We start from the raw sequence: 22877 nt of genomic DNA on the forward strand, positions 1-22877 counted from the left end.
ATAGTACCTGGATGAAAGAATCTAGAGGCTTTCCAAAAAAAAAAAAAAAAAATCCATGTAAGAGCGAGTCAGCATAAGAGAGAAATCAACAAAAGCAAAATGATAAAAATGCAAAAAGAAAATCCTACCTATACCACTTTCGTAGGTGTTCTCGATTGCATTTAGCGTATGCAACAAGCCTTTAAACCCCTAGGTTGCCCTAGTGGACGAGTTGTAGTCTCGTGAGGGTTTGTAGTAATGTTACCCACAAACATTAAACTAACTAACTAGGAAAATGAAATGAAATGAAAAGATGGGTTGCCTCCCAGGAGCGCTAAGTTTAACGTCTTCAGCCAGACAACAATGGACCATGAACTAATCAATCTTGATAACCTGGGTCCGCCAAATAAATTTCCTCAACATCTTGATTAACCAATCCCAGACTTTTTGGGAACAACTTGAACCGTGCTATTTGAAATGGGGTCGACATCCAACAATTTAAGCACCTCCGCTCGAATGGCTTCTTTCATGTCTAACAACCTAAGTACCTCCGTTGGAATGATACCAACGTCTAACAATCTAAGCACCTTCGCTCGAACATCCTTTTTTTTGTTAGGGTTAAGCCCCCTTTGCATTTCACGCGATGTTTATGCATATTCTTCAAGATCAGTACGATGCATACACAAAGTGGGGCTTACTCCCTTCATGTCCTCTATCGTCCACCCAATAGCTGCCTTATATTCTCTAAGCACTTTAAGTAACTTGTTCTTCTGTTCCTTCTCAAGGTTAGACATTCTGATGACAGGTAGGGTCTCAGACGGACCTAAAAATGCATACTTGAGGTTTTCAGGCAATTGTTTAATGTCAAGTTCAGGTGGTTTCTCAATAGATGGGACCGGTTTAGACTCAAAGGGTGGAAGAGGTTCCACTTTCGCTTTCCATTTGACAGTCTCCATTATAGGAGTAGAATCGAGCAATGCATTGACTTCTTGGATGGAATTCTTTATGTCAAAATCCATGCCAAAATGTGCTAAGCAAGTCTCAAGTGCGTCTTCGGAAGATTGAAGGAAAGATTCATGCACTAGACTCTCAATCATGTCCACTTCACATATATCCTCCGAGTCTGCTGGTTGTTGTGCAGCATTGAAAACGTTGTGCTTGATCTTCATGTTACCAAAGGACAACTTCATAACTCCATTCCTACAATTTATGATAGCATTAGATGTGGCCAAGAATGGACATCCTAAGATAATCGGGATTTGACTTGTAGGATTCTGGACAGGTTGATATCTAGAACGATGAAATCCACCGGAAAATAAAACTTGTCAACCTGGATTAGCACATCTTCAATAATACCACGGGGCACCTTGATAGATCTATCAGCTAGTTGTAATGTTATTTTAGTTGGTTTCAGCTCACCAAGTCCTAGCTGCTCATAGACCGAATATGGTAACAAATTAACACTGGCCCCTAAATCAAGCAACGCTTTCTGAACCTTATGCTCTCCTATGACACAAGAAATGGTAGGAGCTCCTGGATCCCTAAATTTAGGAGGAGTGTTGTTTTGAATCATGGAGCTAAGTTGCTCTGCAAGGAAGACCTTCTTATGAACATTCATCTTACGCTTTTGAGTGCATAAATCTTTAAGAAACTTAGCGTAAGCAGGGACTTGCTTGATAGCATCAAGCAACGGAATGTTGATTTGGACTTGCTTAAACATGTCCAATATCTCATTAAAGTTGTTTCCTTTCTTAACCGGTGCCAGACGTTGAGGAAAATGTGCTTTAGGCACATAAGATGGCACATGAGTGGTTCCTGGAGAGTCAGAGTATTGTTGGACTTTGGATGCACTAGTATGTCTCTCTATTTCATTTTGATCTTCCGCATTGGACTTTGATTCTTCCCTAGGCATATCTACTTTGTTCTCGATCTGTTTACCGGACCTAAGGGTAATGATTGATTTGGCTTGCTCATGATATTGTTCTTGGTTTGAAGTAGAGCCAATCTCATACTGTTCTTTTTGTATTTACCACAGGTTGACTAGGGAACTTGCCCTTCTCTCTCTCACTTAATGTGGCAGCAAGTTGACCCAACTGTACTTCCAGCTTGGCAATGGATTGCGCATTTGCATGTAAACTCTGCTGGTTAGCTAGTAAAGTATGTTGGGTGTCTTTTTGAAATTGAAGTGAACTCTGCATAAAAAGATTGAGTGTATCCTCAAGAGATGGTTTCCTAGATTGTGGAGGCACTTGTTGATACTGTGAGAATTGCTGAGGTTGTTGACTGCCAACTTGGGAGTAAGGTTGCATAGGAGGATTTCCAGATGGTCCTCCTTGTTGTGGTCCTTTTGCCCAAGAAAAATTTGGATGCCTAGCCCACCCTGGATTGTAGGTGTTTGAGTAAGGATTATTCTCAGTTCTCTGAAAGGTGTTCATAGCATGTACTTGTTTAGAGAGAAATTCTGGAAATGCTAAACTAGATGGACATGACTGCGTAGGATGGGCGAGACTAGAACATATGGCACATGACTCGACTTGAGTTGTTTGTGGAGGTCCATTGTTTAACATTAAAGCATCCACCTTCTTTGTCAGGGTATCAATTTTGGCATAAAGATCTGGCGTGACTCCTACCTCATATATACCCCCTTTCTTCAGTGGTTGAGGGCTTCTTTCACCTCTATTTGAATAGTCCCATTGCTGGGAGTTTTCACACAAGGTTTCAAAGAAATTCCAAGCTTCGACATCACTTTTGGTCATGAATGATCCTCCACTGGTGGCGTCAACCATGCGACGGTTTTGGGGTGTCAGACCGTCATAGAAGTATTGAACCTGTTGCCACTTTTCAAAACCATGGTGTGGACATTTAAGAAGTAAATCCTTCCATCTTTCCCAACATTCATGAAAGTGCTCACCCTCTTTTTGTGTGAAATTTGTAATTTCTCTACGGAGAGCATTAGTTTTGTGAACCGGGAAGAACTTGTTTAAGAACTTCTTAGACAGTTGGTCTCGTGTAGTGATAGACCCAACTCCTAGAGAATTCAACCATGCTTTCGCCTTATCCTTCAAAGAAAAAGGAAAAAGGCGCAAACGGATCGAATCGTCTGAAAAGTTTTGGAACTTAAAGGTGGAGCAAATGTCTAAGAATTCTTTCACATGATGATATGGATCCTCCTTATTTGAACCATAAAAGGAGGGCAACAATTGTATGACCCCAGGTTTAAGTTCAAAGTGTGCTGCCGTGGTGGCAGGCAACACTATACATGAAGGCGCATTGAATTGGACAAGAGCTGAATAATCTCTAAGAGCTTTAGTTCCATTCTCTTCCGCCATTTCAAACAGGATGTTTCTAAATCTTCTACGAAAGGTTCTTTCTATTTCAGGATCAAAAGGTGCTAGTTCTATGTTCAGAGATCTACGTCCTAGCATAAACTATGTTATCAATATAAGAAAGAAAACTAAACTAAGATGCAACCTAAGATGAATAAAACTAAAAGAAAAAGTTATGAATTCCTAAAAATAAGAGAAAGTTGTGTAAATGAGAATTGGAAGGAAGAACCCGGAAAAGGAGATGATGAATGTCTGAAGATTTGAGAGCTCCTCCTTTTGAAGACAATGTTATTTAGCAGCTTCCTTCTTCAATTCCTGTAAACAAAAAAAAAAAAAAAACAAAAAAAAATTAAATTTCCTAAAATAATGCTAGAAAAAAATCCTAAGCAACGGTTAATTTCTAAAAAAGAAAGTTTCCAATCTTAGAAATAAAAAGCTAAGTTAGTTTTTAAAAAGGGAAAAAATTTCTAAAACTAGAAAATAGAAAGTTACTTGAAAGAAGAATCAAAATCTAAAATTAAAAAAAAGGAAATTTCTAAAAAAGAAAGCCTAGAAATAGAAAATTTCTAAAAAAAAATAAAAAATAAAACCCTAATTCTAAAAATAGAAATTAGAAAAAAATAGAAAATTTGGAAAGAGATTACCAAATTAGTAGTTTATGTCAGGTCTCTATAAAACAGGAAATAGGTTAGTTTCTAAAAAAAAATAAAAAATGAAATAAAATTTAACCTGAAGTTAGTAAAAAACCTAAGACTATGAATTATGATAAGAGAGAATCCTAAATCCAATTGGACCGAAACAGTCCCCGGCAACGGCGCCAAAAACTTGATGTTTTATTTAAACCAACCTGATTTAAATGATTTTAAACTCGCAAGTATACGAATCAGATGTAGATATGGTACGTATTACGAGATCGTTCCCACGAGGACTGGTTGTCATAATTCAAAATTAAAGACTCTTCTTAACTAATCCAACAAATATTTGAGATAGTAATTGAGTAAACTAAATAAAAATCAATGGAAAAATAACCGAGAGCAATAGTGAGAAAAATTCAATCAAGGAGAAGACTAAGACTTTCGAATCCACCCCTAATTATCATAAACCTTGTTCTACCTGTTGATTCACCCTAATTCAGATTGATATCAAAATAAATATAGCGCACTCTATGTCCTTGGCCGGGCATACAGAATGTATATTCCTTAAAGCATATGAATCACATCTTTCCATCCATGGTCAGGCATGGAGAGATGTAGATTCCTGTTTCTTCCTCTACAGGAACCTGTTCATGGTCAGACACAAGCGCCTAGAATAATATTTCAAACAACATCCATAACTAGACTTTGGTTAAGCTCGTAGAATGGAGAAGTACGGAGATTTCTGTTAAGCACACTAGAGAAAGAAACCAATCAAATCATATGAAATCAACATATAACAAGAGTTATTCAAATTAGGGGCTTCATCTCAACCCTAGCTAAAAGATTAGCAATCCATGAATTCAAATAAAAAGAAAGAAAAATAAAATTGATACAAGGAGAACATCCTTCTCTCTCTTCTTCTCTTTTCTTCTCTTTCTCTTCTCTGGATCTGTTCCCTGGCTCACCTCCCTCTTGTCTATGTTTTGCATCTCTTCTTATAGCTGCTGGAGTGGCTGGAATGGAGAAAATCGGGTTTGGAAAGCTGTCGCATGCGCAGCGAAAGCCCTTTTCACAGCAAACTTCTGTACCTGCATAAGTCCCTCATTCTTTGCACTTTATCTGTAAAATCAACGTCTCCTGGGACATTTTTGGCTGGTCTATATGATGGACGGATCAGATCTTCCATCTGATCAAAGATGGTGGGCCACAACCGCCTGGAAGTTCACTTTTTGCGGACGTGCGTAAGCCTTCGTACGTCCAACGCTGTGATGCTCGGTGGGCCCCACATAAGCGTTTTTGGGGAAATCCAAGCCGTCCATTGGATGTATGATGAAATTTCGGTCAGATATGGATGGTTTTAAACATCCATTGACGCGACCCATGGAAGGAATTACAATAAAATCAATTTTGAAAGTCACCGGACAGTCCACTTGTGGCCTCTGTATCTCACACGTGTGCACGTATGGGCACAAACTGTAAACATGGTTTTGTAGCTCTTGAACCCTTCTACACGATGAATGGCTTGGATCAGACGAACGTGCTATCGGTGGGGCCCACAGCGGTCCGTAAAAACGGACTTTCCGTCCGTTACTCGGTGCCAGAAACGGCAACTTCCGTTTTTGAAGAAGGAAGTCGGGTCAGCAGCACTGACCGACTTAGTTCATTCGGTGCACGGGCAGTGCACATGTGCACTATGTACACACGCTATACATATGGGGTCCACTGTGATGCTGTAGAGAAATTCAATCCATCCATCCTATTTCTCATCTTATTTAAACCGTCTGGGTCAATTTTGAAGTATATCCAGATTGTAGGTGGGCCTAAAATTGGAGATTAATGGGCTGATCTGTCCGTTGGCCCACTTCTTGAGATATCCAATGGTTGAAATTTAATATGTACGGTTTATTTATGGCCTCCAGGCCATGTATGGAGTTTCGAGCCAATTGGATTGCGGGAACCATGTGATCTTGTATTCTGCACCAATTTCGGGCCTCTTTAACGTGAACGGCTTGATTTCCTCGGATCCCTGGCATGTAAATTCTTCAGTCTTAGTTCTCTGTAGTGCGTCCTTTGCTCTGGTGACTTCGGAGTGTTAAATCCATGCTTGTAGTACTCTTTTTCCATCAACGCTCCTGATTTCATCCTGCAACAAAAATATAATTAAAATACTCCGTTAAACATTATCATGTACGTAAAATCATGCAATAATTAGGGTCTGATATGCAATATTCGACCCTTATCAGGACTCATCCAATAGTGAGGACGATTGGGTAAACTGGACCTAGGGACAAATTCGATATGGTGCTGGATATCCCGTATGGGGGGTAACCCATCGGGAAGGTCATCAGGCCAAATTTCTTTGAATTCATGTAACATGGGCATTAGTCTTTCAGGGATGATGGTAGGCTCGAGTTCTTCCCCTTTTACAATTAATGCATAAGCCTGTCCTATTTCTTTAGATTCTTTCACGAAGTCCTGTATGGTTAAGAAAAAATGGCCATCCACTTTAGAAGTTTCAGGTGGTCCCTCTAGATCCATAGGGGCCAATATGGTCTTTTGGCCGTCCTTGATGAAGATATATATGTTGTCTTGCCCTTTATTAGTGGCGTCATGGTCAGATTGTCAGGGTCGATTGAGTAGTGTATGACATGCTTCCATGTCAACCACATCGCATACTATTTCATCCTTATAATATTTTCCAATTGAAAAGGATATGATGCACCGTTCAGTTAACTTTGTTTCACTGACCTTCTTAATCTAACCGATTGTATATGGGGAGGGATGATGCTCCGTCTTCAATTGTAATTTTTCCACCATGATATTGGAGACGATGTTCTCGTTACTCTCACTGTCATTGATCATATCGTAAACCTTTCGATTCATAGTACACCTAGTTTGGTAGATGTTATGTCGCTATGGATGCACTTCTTTTCTTGGTGCATATAATAGTCTCCTCACGAAGAGCGACTCGCCGCAATCTTGCGGAACCCAACCTAACTTATCTGCCTCATCCTTGGTGGTGTGCTCTTACTCATCAACATCTGGATCTTTATAGGCGTTATCAGCACTACCATCATTGACGGCGAGATTCGTCACTTTTCGCTGGGGACACGTATTTAATAGGTGGCCCGGTTGGCCACAACGATAGCAGTTGTTGGGCCTTGGCCAAGTATAGGGGTTTGAGATTTTATTTGGACCAGTAGCAGTTGATATGCCACTTTAGGGTCTAGTTTGCCGGCTTCCCTGATCTCGGCTCTCAAACATAGGAGGTTTAGTGCGTGCTTCTATGACCTTTTTCCCCTTAGGCTGTGGAACTCCCTGGGGCAGACCTGCGTAACGACCCTTGCGGTAGGATAGGTCCGTGTGTTAGGACAATCAAGTTGTGCTTTTGCTCGGGTAGCTAACTTGATTGCATCATTCATCGTCTAGATGGACTGAATCTAGACCCGATCCTGGATTGCCATACGCAATCCACCGTTGAATTGGGCGACTTGCTCCGATTCGGTCTCGACCAAATCATTACGTGCCGCCAGGAGGTAAAATTTTTCTATGTATTCTCTCACCGACCGACTACCCTGTCGACAATTTTGGAATTGTTGGAATAATACGTGATCGTAATCGCTAGGGAGGAATCAGCCATGTAGTAGTTGCTTCATCCACTGCCATGTACGGATTGGTGCTTTCATCTGCCTGGTTCGTGCGAGTTGCAGTTGTTCCCACCAAGCTGAAGCTCCACCCTTCAACTTGTAGGCCACAAGCTTGACCTACTTTGCTTTAGGGATGTCCATATAGTCAAAGAATCACTCAACTTCAGAAAGCCAATCAAAGAAATCCTCAATGTGTAATTGGCAATTGAAGCTTGGAATATCAACCTGCATCTTGAATTTTTGATCGGTTCAATCTACTCGATTGCTGCCTTGTCTGGGGTGTTGGAAGATTATATCATCGATCTCCTCCTTGCTAGATCCCCCTTCCTCATGACCCTTGGATGCACTGCTAGTATTATCCTGCGATCAGGGTGATTACAAGTTTCAGCAATTGGTGGTGAAGGATTACCACTAGGAATATGGAGTTGCCCTAGGGTTTCAGCCAAGAGATTTGCCATGCGGTCGATGGAAGTCTGCAGCCATTGCATGGCCTGTCGATTCTCTTGCTATGCTGCTTCGAAAGGTGCCGCCGTTAAAGGTAAATTTCCTAGAGCACCGCCCATGGGATTGTTGCCCGACCCATTGTTAGAAGCCATCGATTTGAGGAAAAACCTCGCTTTGATACCAAACTGACGTAGGGAAGGACGTGAGGTCGAGCACCGTCTTCCTCAAGAGGATAACTATTCCGAATCCACGGAACTTTTCTGGGCTCATCACAGAGACTTCTTGAATTCATGAGGAAAGAAAGTAAGAGAATAAAAATAAATTTTAATAAATTTGAAATTGATTGATGAATGAATAAAAATGAGTTCATAACCCTTTAAATAGGGGTTCCAAGCATTGAGAAAGAAATCAGAATCAAACTACAACTAGAACTCCTAGAATTCGTGACTTACTATAAATAGTAAACTTACTATTTATAGACGGTCGTGATGTCTACTGGTGTGCCGTTGGACGCAACTCCTAAAGCCCAACGGATGAAAATTTATAATCAAACTAAAACTTACTATTTATAGTAAAAACGAAATTAAAATAGGAAAACGACCATCGATCTGGTGGTACTTCGCAAATCTGGGTTATGCAACCCGGCGTAGCAAGGTTAGTTAGCTAAAGTAGCTTGTTCTACCCCAAAATCATAGATTTTACATCTGATAACTCATTCCGGATTGTGAGATATGCTTGATTTAAGGTCCAACAGTCCAGATCACTTCTGTCGTTGACTGGGCCTTTTCTGATCCATCTTGGCCATGTAACTGTCCATGACCCTCTCTACATCAACTTCTTACACAAGAAGTTTTGAGACCTCCTAAGAGGTATATAAATACCTCAATCAGGGTGGGGAATTACATCATAGGAAAGAAGAAGAAGGAGAAACGAGAGAGATACGACTAACCCTGCTAGACGTATCAGCAAGAAAGAAAGAAAGGAAAGGAAAGGGAAGGAAAGAAAAAAAAGAGAAAGAAAAGAAAGAAAAAGAGAAGAAAGGAAAAGAGAAGAAAGGAAAAAAAAAAAAGAAAGAGAAAGAGAAAGAAAGAAAGAAAGAAAGAGAGAAAGAGAGAAAAGAAAGGAAAAGGAAACAGAGAAGGGTGAGTCGATCTTAAGGTGAGGGTTTTATCCTTTAGCTTACATTAATTTAAGTTGTTATATTTATCTTGCCTTTTACATGTCTTCCTATTATTTTATCCTGCCTTTTACATACCTTCCTGTTATTTTATCTTGCCTTGTACATGCCTTCATATTACTTTGAATTTTCCTTGCAATTATATGTTTTGCCATCAATTATTTGCCTTTGGCTTACACTATAATGTTGATTACAAGTGATCTTTCTGAATTTATGTGGGGCCATGGATACAAGACTTTCCCTTGCCTTATTAAATTTATTTGAGTTGGCCCTACCATTCATTTATTTATTGAGTTGGCCATTGCCACTCTCATTATTATTGAATCGGCCATTACTGCTCTTCTATTTATTGGGTTGGCCATTGCCAATCTCCTTAGTACAGAATCGGTCATTGCCGCTCTTCTAATTGTTGAGTTAGCCATTTCTACTCTTCTTTTATTGAGTTGACCATTATCACTCTCCTATTTGTTATGTTGGCCATTGCCACCGTTTGAGTCAACCATTGTCACTCTTCTCTATATTGGCATCGTGCTATCTATCTTTATAAGGGCTTGGGCATGTGTCTTAACATTCTAGAACCTCCATGATTCAGTTTATATTCTCTATATGTGCAAGTATTATGTTGGGAATCCTTTTTTTAGTGATCGAATAAATATCATGGACGTAATGTGTTTTTGGTAGTGGCCTGGGGCGACATGTAATTCCATGTTTCATGGGTGATGGTGCACAAATTGGTGTATGTAAATCATTATATATGTATCACATCAATTCTTTCTTTTTTGAGGTTGGATGTCACATTTAGTTGCTCCAATATGGCCTTTTCTTTTAGGTGTTGGATGTCGCAATTAGCTACTCCAATCCGGGTTGCGTGATTCACTTGGTCATGTGTTGTGTTCGTCTTAGGATAACCACATAAACTCATGTTAAATGTGGGACACGTTGGCGAATCTCTGTAGTATAGGATGCGGGTGAGCTAGATAACTCTAATCATATTCCACATTGTGGCGATCGTTAAGTGTGATAAACTACATATACTTTGCTAGGTATGCATATCATGTAGATTACTTGTGCATATTAATACCTCTTGTAGTTATGGAGTACATGACATATCAAAACTTTTACATTGCTTTTATGACTCTCTTGAATTATTGTTAATCTTAAAGGATGACCATCACTATGAGTAGGGCACTGACCCTCTCCTAACAGTACAAATTATATAGGTGACGTACAAATTAAAGACCTAGCGAACAATCTCCTTAAAGAAGATTGTGTTGAAAGAATAAAAGACAATTTATGATTTAGTTTTACACTTCCGCTGCGAACTCGATAAATGTAATCAGCTTCCATTGAGAAGGCATTTGATTATTATTTTTACTCTGATGAATTATAATCAATACAGTTGATTTTATTCTTGTCAATGTTACCTTCATGAAATAATCTGGATGTGATCCAAATGATAAAAAAAAAGGTGCAATTTTCAAAAGTATCCAAGTTATACATTATTAACACCTGGTTTTCTCGGGCATGAGTATGAACTCTGACTGTGAAAATTCAGAGCATTACAGTACTGTAACATCCCAGAATTTCATGGCCAGAGTTTGTATTAGTGCCCGAGAAAACTGAGTGTTAATAATGTATAAATTGGATGCTTTAAAATCGAGCCCTATATATATATATATTAAATTGCATCCGGATACATTCATGAAGGTACTCATTCACGAGAATAAAATCAACTGTATTGATTGTTTTATCAGAGTAAAGATATTCAATAAATAATCAATTTCCTTCTCAATGGAAGCTTATTACATTAATCGAGTTCTCAGTGTAAGTATAAAACTAAATAAATAAACTATCTTCGTATTCTTTCGGTGCGGTCTTCTATAGGGAGCTGGTCTTCCAAGCCTTTAATTGATACGTCACCTGCATATTATGTACAGTTGGGAGAGGGTCAATGCCTTACTTATAGTAATGGTTATCTTTTAAGATTAATAGTAATTCAAGAGATTCATAAAAGCAATATAAAAGTTCTGATATGTTCCGTACTCTACTACTACAAGAGGTATCAATATGCATAAACAATCTACATGAGATGCATGCCTACCAAGGTATATGCGGTTCATCACACTTATTGATCGCCACAATGTGGAATACGATTATAGTTATCCAACTTGCCTCGTATCCCATACTATGGAGATTCGCCGGCGTGTCCCACGTTTAACATGAATTTATGTGGTTATCCCAAGATAAACACAACATATGACCGAGTGAATCGCCACTCGGATTGAAGTGACTAATTGCGACATCCAACCCCCAAAAGAGAAGACCGGATTTGACCGACCAAATGTGACATCCAACCTCCAAAAGAAAAGAATTGATGTAACATGTATATATAACGATTTACATACACAAATTTATACACCATCACCCATGAAACATGGAATTACGTGTCACCCCAGGGCCACTACCGAAAATGCATTATGTCCACGATATTTATTCGATTGCTAGAAGAGGGATTCCAAACATAGTACTTGCACTTATAGAGAATACAAATTGAATCATAGAGGTTTTAAAATATCAAGACACATGCCCTAGCCCTTTAAAGATAGATAGCATAAAGCCAATATAGAGAAGAGGGACAATGGTTAACTCAAACGGTGGCAATGGCCAACATAACAAATAGAAGAGCGGCAATGGTTGATTCAATAATAAGGAGAGTAGCAAGGGCCAACTCAACAAATAGAAGAGCGGCAATAGACGATTCATTAATAAGGAGAGTGGTAATGGCCAACTCAATGAAGAGACAGTGGCATGGCCAACTCAAATATATTTGATAGGGCAAGGGCAAGGCTTGTATCCATGGCCCCACATACATTCAGAAAGATCACTGTAAGCAAAATTATACTATAATCTCAAAGGGCAAATAATTGACGGTAAAACATATAATTATAAGAAGAATTCAAAGTAACACGAAGGCATGTTAAGGCAAGGTAGAAATTACATGAAAGCATGTAAAGGCAAGATAAAACGACATGATGGCATATAAGGACAAGGAAAATATAATAACTTAAATTAATGTAAGCCTAAAGGATAAAACCCTCACCTTGAGCTTGACTCAAATCTGGCCCTTAGTCCAGGACCCAGCGAGTTGACTCGAAACCCAACTCTATCTTTTCTTTCTCTTCCTCTTTTCTTTTCTTTCCCCTTTCTTTTTTTCTTTCTTTTTCCTTTTTCTTTCTCTTTCTCTTTCTTTCCCTTTTCTTTTCCTTTCCTTTCCTTTTCTCCTTCTCTCTTTTCATGTTACTACTACTCGGCTAGAATTTCCTTCCTCTCCCATGTTTCTCTCTCCCTCTCTCTCTCTCTCTCTCTCTCTCTCTCTCTTTCTTCTTTGTTGTACTTTCGAGCTGGTGGAGTGGGTGTTTTAATAGGTTGTGGGAGCCACTAGGTCGACTGTAACTTTTACAATGACTTGTTTACGCAGCGAGGGAGAATCAGGAGACTACCTTACGCACCTCCTTGTTCACGTGCCAGAAAATGGTGCGGGAGTTTTTGATTTTCCCATCTTCCCCCATGTTTCTATTGTAAGCTCGGTCGGTTAATGGCCCGAACGTCTTAGATTGGTTTGCTGTTGTTGGTTAACCCACCAGATCAATGGCTCGGATGAGGAGACGTGATACATGCGGAAGTTGTTTTCGCAAGAAAAGGCAGGCTTACGTGAAGCCTGCATGAAAGATGGATGAATGCCGAGTTTCCATCCCCTTTCCATCTCTTCTTCTTGTCAGGAGTGGTAGGAATTCCAACACCTAGGGTTTGGACCGCTCGGATCTCATTAAGCTATCCAATTTGGGAGTTTGGTGGCGAGACTTCTGCTAGTCATGTTTCCTCCGAACATTGTTACCACAAACAGGGTATCGATTTTGGGTCTGGATCATGTGGGATCTACCTACGATGTGCCTTTGGGAAATCCACACCCTTCATGAGCTTCCTTGTCTTGTGTTTACCCATGGGCCTGAATTTGGGGTGACTTCATTGATCGGGTGGCCCACATATGGATCATGGAGATGGGGTAAAACTCCTTGTTGTACCCTATTCTTGGTTGCTGCTATTACAATATGCAGAAGAATGCTATTCAGTTTGGATTGTCCGGGATAAGTGGGGTCCACTACGATCAGTTTTCATACAATCTACTCCCTTCATCAATTTCACAGGTTGTGTTAGGTTATGGGCTAAAAGATGGAGTGGATTCGGGTTCTGAGTGGGCCACACCATTAATCAATGTGTGTTTTAGGTTGATTGTTGAACTGAGCCATTATGGGGAGTTAGTTACGTGCATGGCAGTGATTGTATGTAACTTCTTGATTTTGTGAATGGTTGGGTAAAGGTGGGGTCCAATGAGATGTTTGGTGAGAAATCCACTCCATTCATCAAGTTTACAAGGTCATGTTTGGCCATGGGCTCAAATATGGGACACATCTAAGTTCTAGGTGGGCCACATGTTGTAACCGTGTATTGGTGATAATTCAGTTTGAAAGGAAACTTCCATAAACAGATTGGTTAGGAGATATACATGAGAGTGTATTGGTGGTAATTCAGTTTAAAAGGAAACTGCCGTAAACAGATTGATTAAGAGATATACATGAGAATGAGTTTTTAATTACAATCTTACCCTTTTCTCTAGTCCAGACTTTTGCTGTCCGTATCTCGCAACTTCACCCTCTAAATGAAGTACAGTTTGACTGGTGAACATTATTTTACGTGCCCTCTCAACTGGTTAAATTTGGGCCCTGATCTATCAAGGATGACCTAGATGCTCCTTTAGTGGCTAACACACCTCGTAATTCAAAATAACATATGTACACCTCTGATTGACAAGTTACTGGGTAGTTTGGACCTAAACCTTAAGATCTTCATGATGATTAGTTTATCGTGATGTTTGTGTGGTCCGTTTGGCGGATCCAAACATGACGGATGGTCAAATGACTTGCTAAAAGTAAGGGAACTTGATTGTTAGCACTCTAACCATGTATGTATGTGGATGTACGGTTAATTTCGTAAATGACTAGACATAAAGCGGGTTTCTAGAGTGATTAGGGGTAGGACATGTATAGCATTAGATTTGAGTGATTTAGTCACATGTATAAGTTCTTCAGATTGTAATTTTAATGATGGGTTAAGCATATTCAAATAGGGTGAACAAGATGAACGGATTAAAATATTGATCTGATAAGTGTACGGACGGATGTAAAGGTCAAGTAGCTAGTTTACTATGATCTAAGGGCTGAAATTTTATGTATATGGTTAATTTATGATAATTAGGCATGGTATAAAATTTTACATGAAACGGATTATGAGAACCATGTGATTTGGAATTTTGGGGCATAGGTTGATGGCATTTTTGTAATTATTGTTGGTATAAGATTTGTGTGGAATCTAATGGTTCTATATGGTTATATGCCCATTTCTAAGTAATTCTTACAAAAGAACTTACAGCTAAATCATTATGGATAAAGAGTTATTCACCAAATTAATTAGGAAATGTACATATATCAAACCACACAATATTGGATGGTCTCGTCTTACAAATCAACGGTCAGATGACTTGATCTATTGAATGGAGATCATTCCCCATGGTTGAATTCGTGTCTAGGAATAGATGTACGGTTAGGATAGTTAGATTGGTAACATACATATGTACGTTTTTCATTAAATTTCGTGGTAACACTTGAGAACTTTCAATACTCGGATATTGAAAAGTTCGAGGTGTTATAATCTATATCCCTTAAATAAAATTTCATCCCAGAAATTTATTCATTTGTTTCATTTACACTGATTTGTTATGTTTAATATTTCATTATATTCCTCATGAGGTAGATGTATATGTCTAGGTGTGTGTGAAATTGGTAAATGGAAATCGGGATGCTACGATCTACCCCCCTTAAATAAAAATCTCGACCCTGAGATTTGGAAATACCTTGCTTGGATATGGTTTTGTAAATCCATGGTCCCAATTATTCTAAATCCTTGGGAAGAATCTTCATTTCACTCCGAAAGCTAGATACCCTAATTGGACTAGACAACAGTGAATAGGCCAAATCGTCCATTCGTTATTACAACTAAACTTTAGTATCATCCTTTATATGAATATTATATATTACCAAGATCGTTTTTATATTGTCAGTTTGTCACTCCTAGAATTTTAATTTTTGATCCATACGTCTAATTTATTAGAAATTTCATTCTTGAGACTCTAGAAAAATCCACGAGGCTAGATCCTATGATTTAGGGGGTTTCACCGTTGTGAGTTGTATAAAAGTTTGTTGTCCAGTAGCACTTCCTTCTGATTTTTTCTATTGCCAAATTTATATAGAATTTTGAACCGATCCGATTGGGTTAAGTATTTAGGGAGAGATTTATGGGGACCTAAATGAACTACTAGAAAAGTTTCAAAATTTTTCGGTACGTCCACTTACTGTAATTATTGGGGATATCGTAACATGTAAGAATTCCATTGGAATAGTTAGAAAATTCTAAAAATAATTGGAAGATCTCTATTCCCATAAGGGAAAACTTGTTCTTCTTGATTGTGATCTTATTTAAGGACAATCTTTAGTTCAGTTGATTGTGATCTTATTTAAGGACAACCTTTAGTTTAGGAAAAGTTTATTCAGAATTTTGGAGATTTATTATGGGGATACTTATATTCATGGTTTTTAAATTCCACGTCTAACCTGATGTTTCCAATGGGGAACCTAAATATGGGTTTCTAATTTCTTAGCTTCCTAATTCCTTTGAGAATTCAGTTGAACATATGTATCTAATCCATTATATGTCCTAATCGCGTAAAACTTATGGTGGTCCACTCCCCTCAAGCCCAATTAATATCATTCTCATGCTTTGATACCAACTGTAACGCCCCAGATTTTCACGGCCAGAGTTTGTACTTGTATCCTAGAAAATCGGGTGTTAATGATGTATAAATTGGATGCTTTTAAAAATCGCACCCTATTTTTTTTTTTCATTTGGATCACATCCAGATACATTCATGAAGGTAACATTTACAAGAATAAAATCAACTGTGTTGATTTTATTCCATTAGAGTAAAGAGAATAATCAAATGCCTTCTCAATGGGAGCCTATTACATTTATCGAGTTCGCAGTGGAAGTATAAAACTAAATCATAAAATTATCTTCTCATTCTTTCAACATAATCTCCCTTAGGGGATTGTTCACTAGGTCTTCAATCTATATGTCACCTGCATAATCTATATGGTTGGGAGAGGGTCAATGCCCTACTCATAGTGATGGTTATCCTTTAAGATTAACAATAATTTAAGAGATTCATAAAAGTAATGTAAAGGTTCTACTACGTTCTGTACTCCACTACTATAAGGGGTATCAATATGTACAAACAATCTACATGAGATGCATAACTAGTAAAGTATATATGGTTCATCACACTTAGCGATTGATTCACCGGTATGTCCCACGTTTAACATGGATTTATGCGGTTATCCTAAGACGAACATAACACATGACCGGGTGAATCACACAACTTGGATTGGAGCGACTAATTGCAACATCCAACCTCCAAAAAGAAAGGAATTGATGTAACACGTTTATATAACTATTTACATACACCAATTAGTGCACCATCACCATGAAACATGGAATTACGTGTCGCCCCAGGGCCGCTACCGAAATCGCATTACGTCCACGATATTTATTCGATCGCTAGAAAAGGGATTCCCAACATAGTATTTGCGCTTATAGAGAATACAAACTGAATCATGGAGGTTCTGGAATATCAAGACACATGCCCAAGCCTTAAAGATAAATAGCACAAGGCCAATATAGAGAAGAGTGACAATGGTCAACTCAAACAGTGGCAATGGCCAACATAACAAATAAAAGAATGGCAACGGCCAATTCTTTAATAAGGAGAGTGGCAATGGTCAACTCAATAAATATAAGAATGGCAATGGCCAATTATTTAATAAGGAGAGTGGCAATGACCAACTCAATAAAGAGACGAGTGGCAGGGCCAACTCAAATATATTTGATAGGGTAAGGGCAATGCTTGTATCCATGGCCTCACATAAATTCAAAAAGATCGCTTATAAGCAACATTATACTATAATCTCAAAGGGCAAATAATTGATGGTAAAACATATAATTGCAGGAAGAATTCAAAGTAATATGAAGGCATGTTATGGCAAGGTAGAAATAACATGAAAGCATATAAAGGCAAGATAAAACAAGTGGATAACATGTAAGCACAAGGTAAATATAATAACTTAAATTAATGTATGCTTAAAGGATAAACCCTCGCTTCAAATGTTGTTTCTTCCGTATATGTCGAGGATTTGAATATTAGATTTAAGCTGTTGGAAAAGGAGGACAGCCTTTTTCTCTCTTTCTTTCTGTCTCTTTTTGTTGTTGCTAGGCAACTTATTTGCAGGAGTTTCTTTATATAGAATGTTCGGTGCCTCAGTCTTGGTGAAGGTTTTAGATACGTAGTTGGACGTTCTTGCGCACGAAGTGTTTGTGCAGACAATTTCTTGCAATTTTAGTCCAGATTCTTGATTTTCTTCTTTCCTATGTTTGAAGAATGTAAGATGCCTATGTGGGCCTCTTTGCATATGGTCTTGATCTTTAAATGATTAACACCTGACATCCGCTTGTGGAAGATAGCTTCTGCGTTAATGGCAGATTCTGTCCCTGCCCTTCTCTATTCGAACTGATTCTTCTGGATGATCCAGATTGATTCTCTGATGCTCGCTGGGCCTTAAGATTGAAGGTTCGGATCGTTTTGCATAATGGTTCACACATACAATGTTCGCAGTCTTTATGACGTTCGGTCGTAAGCTGTCCGCGAGCTTTTGCGAGAAAATCGGAGGAAGTTGTTTATCTAAATCGGGATCTATCGTTGTAGATATTAGTGGGTCCCATGTTATATATCTACAGTTTGGTTAATATATGTTTTGTGATGTTTTGGATTAAACAACCCCTTATCTGATCAGTTTTTGTTTTGAGAAAAAATAAAAGGAAGGAGGAATTGGGTTCGGCCCTGCTATACATCTGATCGAGTGGAGATGGAAAGCTAAGATCTTCCTTTTTGAATGGCCAAGATTTGTTGGAGAGTCCAAGTTCAAAGAGGGAGAGAGGAAACAAGAAACTTTCCTTTTTCAAACTTCCTCTCGCGTGCAAGAATCCTAGTGCGTAAGAAATGGGGCCCTTTGTGCAAACGTTCTCCTCGGTCATTGCTGCAATGGGCAGCATCTCTAACTCCTGGTTCTGGTCAGAATACTTCATAGAGGAGCTTGGATGGTTTGGATCTTACTTGGATCATGGGATTCGGGGATGGTGGTGCAGTGAATTTTGCAGATTGTTCGAGAATGCGTTTTCACGAGCGGAGGTGTCAATCTTGGTTCAGTTTCCGGATCTGGTGGGGTCCACTTATGATGTTGCTTCAATAATTCATTCCCTTTATCAGCTTTGGTACCTTGTGTTGGCCTATGGGTCCAAATATGGAGCTGATCTAAGCTTTTGGTGGGCCACACGTTGCAACAACACGTGGCTGACAATTACTGTAAGAATACTTAAGTAACCGGATTCTCGTGCGGAAGTTATACCTTTACACCTTCCCGTTTGATTGTATGGAATCAGTGGGTCTGCTACGATGAATTTTTTGGAAATCCATTTCACTCATCACTCTGATCGTGTCATGTTGTCCTATTATCCTAAATATGAAGCAGATCCAGGCCTTACATAAGCTTATCTTGAAATTCTTTTAGCGAGCGTTGAAACGAACTTAATCTTAATTAACGTTCCACGTTCAATGATCAGGGACCAATTTTGGAGGAAACATGTAGTCAAGATAGCCAACCACTTGGAAAAAATTTGGTGATTGATCAATGGGAGAAAAAGGCTAGATCTGATATATCACCTTTTGCGTCAAAAGGAATGAACTAGCTTCAGCGTTTAACGGTGTAGGATCATAGATCGGGGTCTAAATTTTGTATGATGTCATAGTTAGATGAGGCCAAGGTGTGGTCCAAATTTGAATTTCGATGGACGGTAGAAAGTGGCTAGATCTAAAGATCTAGGTTTATAGAGTTAATAAGCTTGGAAAGGATAACTTTGCCCGAAAAGCCTACCAAAGTGGGGTCTTTATATTTCATACTTGGTCCATATTATGGACAATATAAGTCATTCATATGAAGGAAAATATCCTACTACGACTCCTACGAGGTTTCTTCACTCGATAGACACTAAAATCAACGGTTAAGGGGTTGATTTGTCAATTGGGTTACTTTTACAATGATCTAAGGGCTGAAATTTAACATGTATGGTTAATTTATGAGACATAGGCATGATATAAAATTTTACATCAAACAGATAGTGAGAACTATATGATTTAGAATTCAGGGGTCTAGGTTAATGGCATTTTCGTTATTATTGTTGATCTAAGAGTTTTGTGAAATCTAATGGTTCTACATGGTTGTATGCACCTTTCCAAACAATATTTACAAATGAATTTTCCTCTAAATCATTATAGATAATTGGTTATTCACTAATTCACTTAAGGGAAGTACATATGTCAAGTCACATTATGGATGGTCTTGTCTTTAAAATGAATGGTTAGATGGCTTGATCTATGAATGGAGATCATTCCTAATGGTTAGGTTTGTGTCCGGGCAAGGATGTAAGGCTAGGATAGTTGGATTGGTATCATACACACGTATATATTATGTTAAATCTTATAGTAACACTTGAGAACTTTCGATGCTCGAGTATTGAAAAGTTTGAGGCGTTATAATCACTGTAATGCCCTGAATTTTCACGGCCAGAGTTTATACTCATGCTCGAGAAAACTGGGTGTTAATAATGTAAAACTTGGATGCTTTAGAAATCGCACCTTACTTTTTTTTTCTTTTCATTTGGATCACATCCAGGTTATATTCATGAAGGTAACATTCGTAAGAATAAAATCGTCTGGATTGATTATTTTATCAGAGTAAAGAAATTTAGTAAATAATCAAATGCCTTCTCAATGAAAGCTTATTACATTAATCGAGTTCGTAGCGGAAGTATAAAACTAAATAATAAAACTATCTTCGTATTCTTTCAGTATAGTCTTCTATAGGGAGATGGTCCTCTCGGTCTTCAAGCTGTACATCACATGCATTATCTGTACAGTTGGGAGAGGGTCAATGCCCTACTCATAGTGATGGTTATCATTTAAGATTAACAGTAATTCGAGAGATCCATAAAAGCAATGTATGATTTAGTTTTATAATTCCGCTGTGAACTCGATAAATGTAATAAGCTTCCATTGAGAAGGCATTTGATTATTCGTTTTTACTTTGATTAAATATAATCAATACAATTGATTTTAATCTTGTGAATGTTACCTTTATGAATGTAACCTGGATGTGATCCAAATGAAAAAAGAAGGTGTGATTTTTAAAGCATCCAAGTTTTACATTATTAACACCCATTTTTCTCAGGCACGAGTATGAACTATGGCCGTGAAAATTCAGGGCGTTACAGGGACACTTATCAGCCTAGTGTATTGTAATGCGAGAGATCCGTAAAGCCGCAAAAAGCGCAGGTAACTACCCATTACAATAATAATCTTATAGGTAGTCCCAAGGGATTGCATGACATTGAGAACTACTCTTCAAAATCAAATATGTTATGCAGATCCCCACAAGGCTGTTAAAAGTGCAGGGGCACTAACCATCCAAAATTCATACTTGCAAACCACCCTCGATGCAAACTGTTAATCACAACATGAAAGGGTTATGATTTGATGTCCCATAAAGCCGTAAAATGCACATGGACAAATCACAACATTTTCCTCAACCCTCGAGAGACACCTGAAGTACTTCTTAACTAGATGAGTCTTTCGATAATGAAACTTCGATGGGAATAGACTATACTACATTTACATCTAATTTGGAAGGCGGTCCACTTTCATTTGCATTCGGTTGCTCGTAACCTCTGCCAAAGAGGGGCATCTGTAGACACCCCACCTAAAATAAGGACATGCCACTCTTTGAGCTTCAACTTGACTTCAATGAATTGTCTCCTATTGACTTAGAAATCATTGAAAATCCAAATGGATCAAACTAGGAGCATACTCGGCACATGCCGGAGACAACCAATGGACCCGATCAGCTAACACCAAATCCAGTAGCGATTCAGTCACTACCGAGCATCCAGACTCCAAAATCCCTAAATCTCTTTGTATGATGCAACTGACTTGAAAAAATGGATAAAACGAATACTCTCTACCCATGGATCACTCTCTGTATCATTTAGTCCTTCCAAATAGCGTTGTGTTGAGGTGTAAGAGGTCATATCTTCAAAATTAAGGAAAAGTATAATCGTCTTGATATATAGAATGACCATGGTATTATTGGATGCAAATCTTGACCAATTAGGATGACTTATGATTCATTGGAAAGGTGGTTAAATGATCTTCCTAACAAACTTAAGTTTCCTCCAATCCAAGTCATGTTGAGGAAGATCCGGCATGTTTATCAAAACCATGCATTGCCGTTTAAATAAATATAGAAAAACTTTGGCCGCACTTTAAACTACTCAAACATGATCCAATTGAGATAATTTCAGTTACAATGAAAAGCTTATCAGGCAAAGTTTCTAATGATCCTAATATCATTAAAAACTAACCATTGGTCAAATTGTAAATAACCGATTTCATATATTGGACAGACGTATTTTTGGCACATTAAACAAGGTCTGATTGAAGTAGTTCTAGTCTTATTAGAAAGGTTATCTGATTATCTTTCCAACAAGATAAAGATTACCAAAAACGTACCAATAATGAAGAAGATATGAGCGTTTGAACATTTGACAGAAAAAATAAAAAGTAATAATTATGTTTTTTATATATACGTAACACACACAAACACACACACACACACACACATACACATATAATCATTTAATCATTTAAATGTCCTAAAGGTGGGCGCCCACATGTTAGTACGGGCGCCCACAATTTAGTGTGGGAGCCCACAACATGGCCTGATGCAGTTGGTCATCCACAACACAAGCCAATGCCTATATAAGTCACCCGGGTCATACAGACACAAGGAGGGCCGAGAGGATTTAAGCAGAAATAGGGACAGAGAGAAAGAAGAGAGGAAAAAAGAGAGTAGAAAGAGATAAAAATACACAGAGAGAGAGAGAGAGAGAGAGTCTGAGGGTTAGAGTTTGCCTGGAGATACTACTCAAAGTACCTTGAAGATTTTCAACGTGCCGATATGCTGCCCAACACAGGAGACAAAAATGGTCATCAAAGGAGTTAAAAAAGTTAATAATTTGTCCATCTCCATTTAATTTACATTCCACTCCACACACTTCAACTGCATTAATTACATCCACATTTTATTTTGCATTATTCTTCATCTTCTATTTTTCACTTTATTTGCTTGCCCAGGATATTAAATCCTATGAAGTAAGGCTAGTTAGCATTTTATCTCATTCATTGCATTTTATTTTATTTGCCTACTCAGGGCCATTTGGCTCTGTGATGTAAGGCTAGATAACTTTTTTCTCCGTTTCTACCTACCTGGCTCACATGGATAATGCGAAGCATGGCCAAATATAAATGCCGAAATTTCATTAAAATCCTAACAAA

General features: G+C 38.4%; 1 non-coding gene across 1 annotated transcript; it reads left to right on the forward strand.

Annotated features, from left to right (window-relative positions):
* Positions 1–2823: 2823 nt before the first annotated feature.
* Positions 2824–2930, forward strand: LOC131241925 (small nucleolar RNA R71). The gene has a single exon (XR_009169485.1). It is a non-coding gene; the product is annotated as a small nucleolar RNA R71 (small nucleolar RNA).
* Positions 2931–22877: the final 19947 nt, after the last annotated feature.

This window comes from Magnolia sinica, chromosome 3, assembly GCF_029962835.1.
Source record: "Magnolia sinica isolate HGM2019 chromosome 3, MsV1, whole genome shotgun sequence".
Taxonomy (NCBI): domain Eukaryota; kingdom Viridiplantae; phylum Streptophyta; class Magnoliopsida; order Magnoliales; family Magnoliaceae; genus Magnolia; species Magnolia sinica.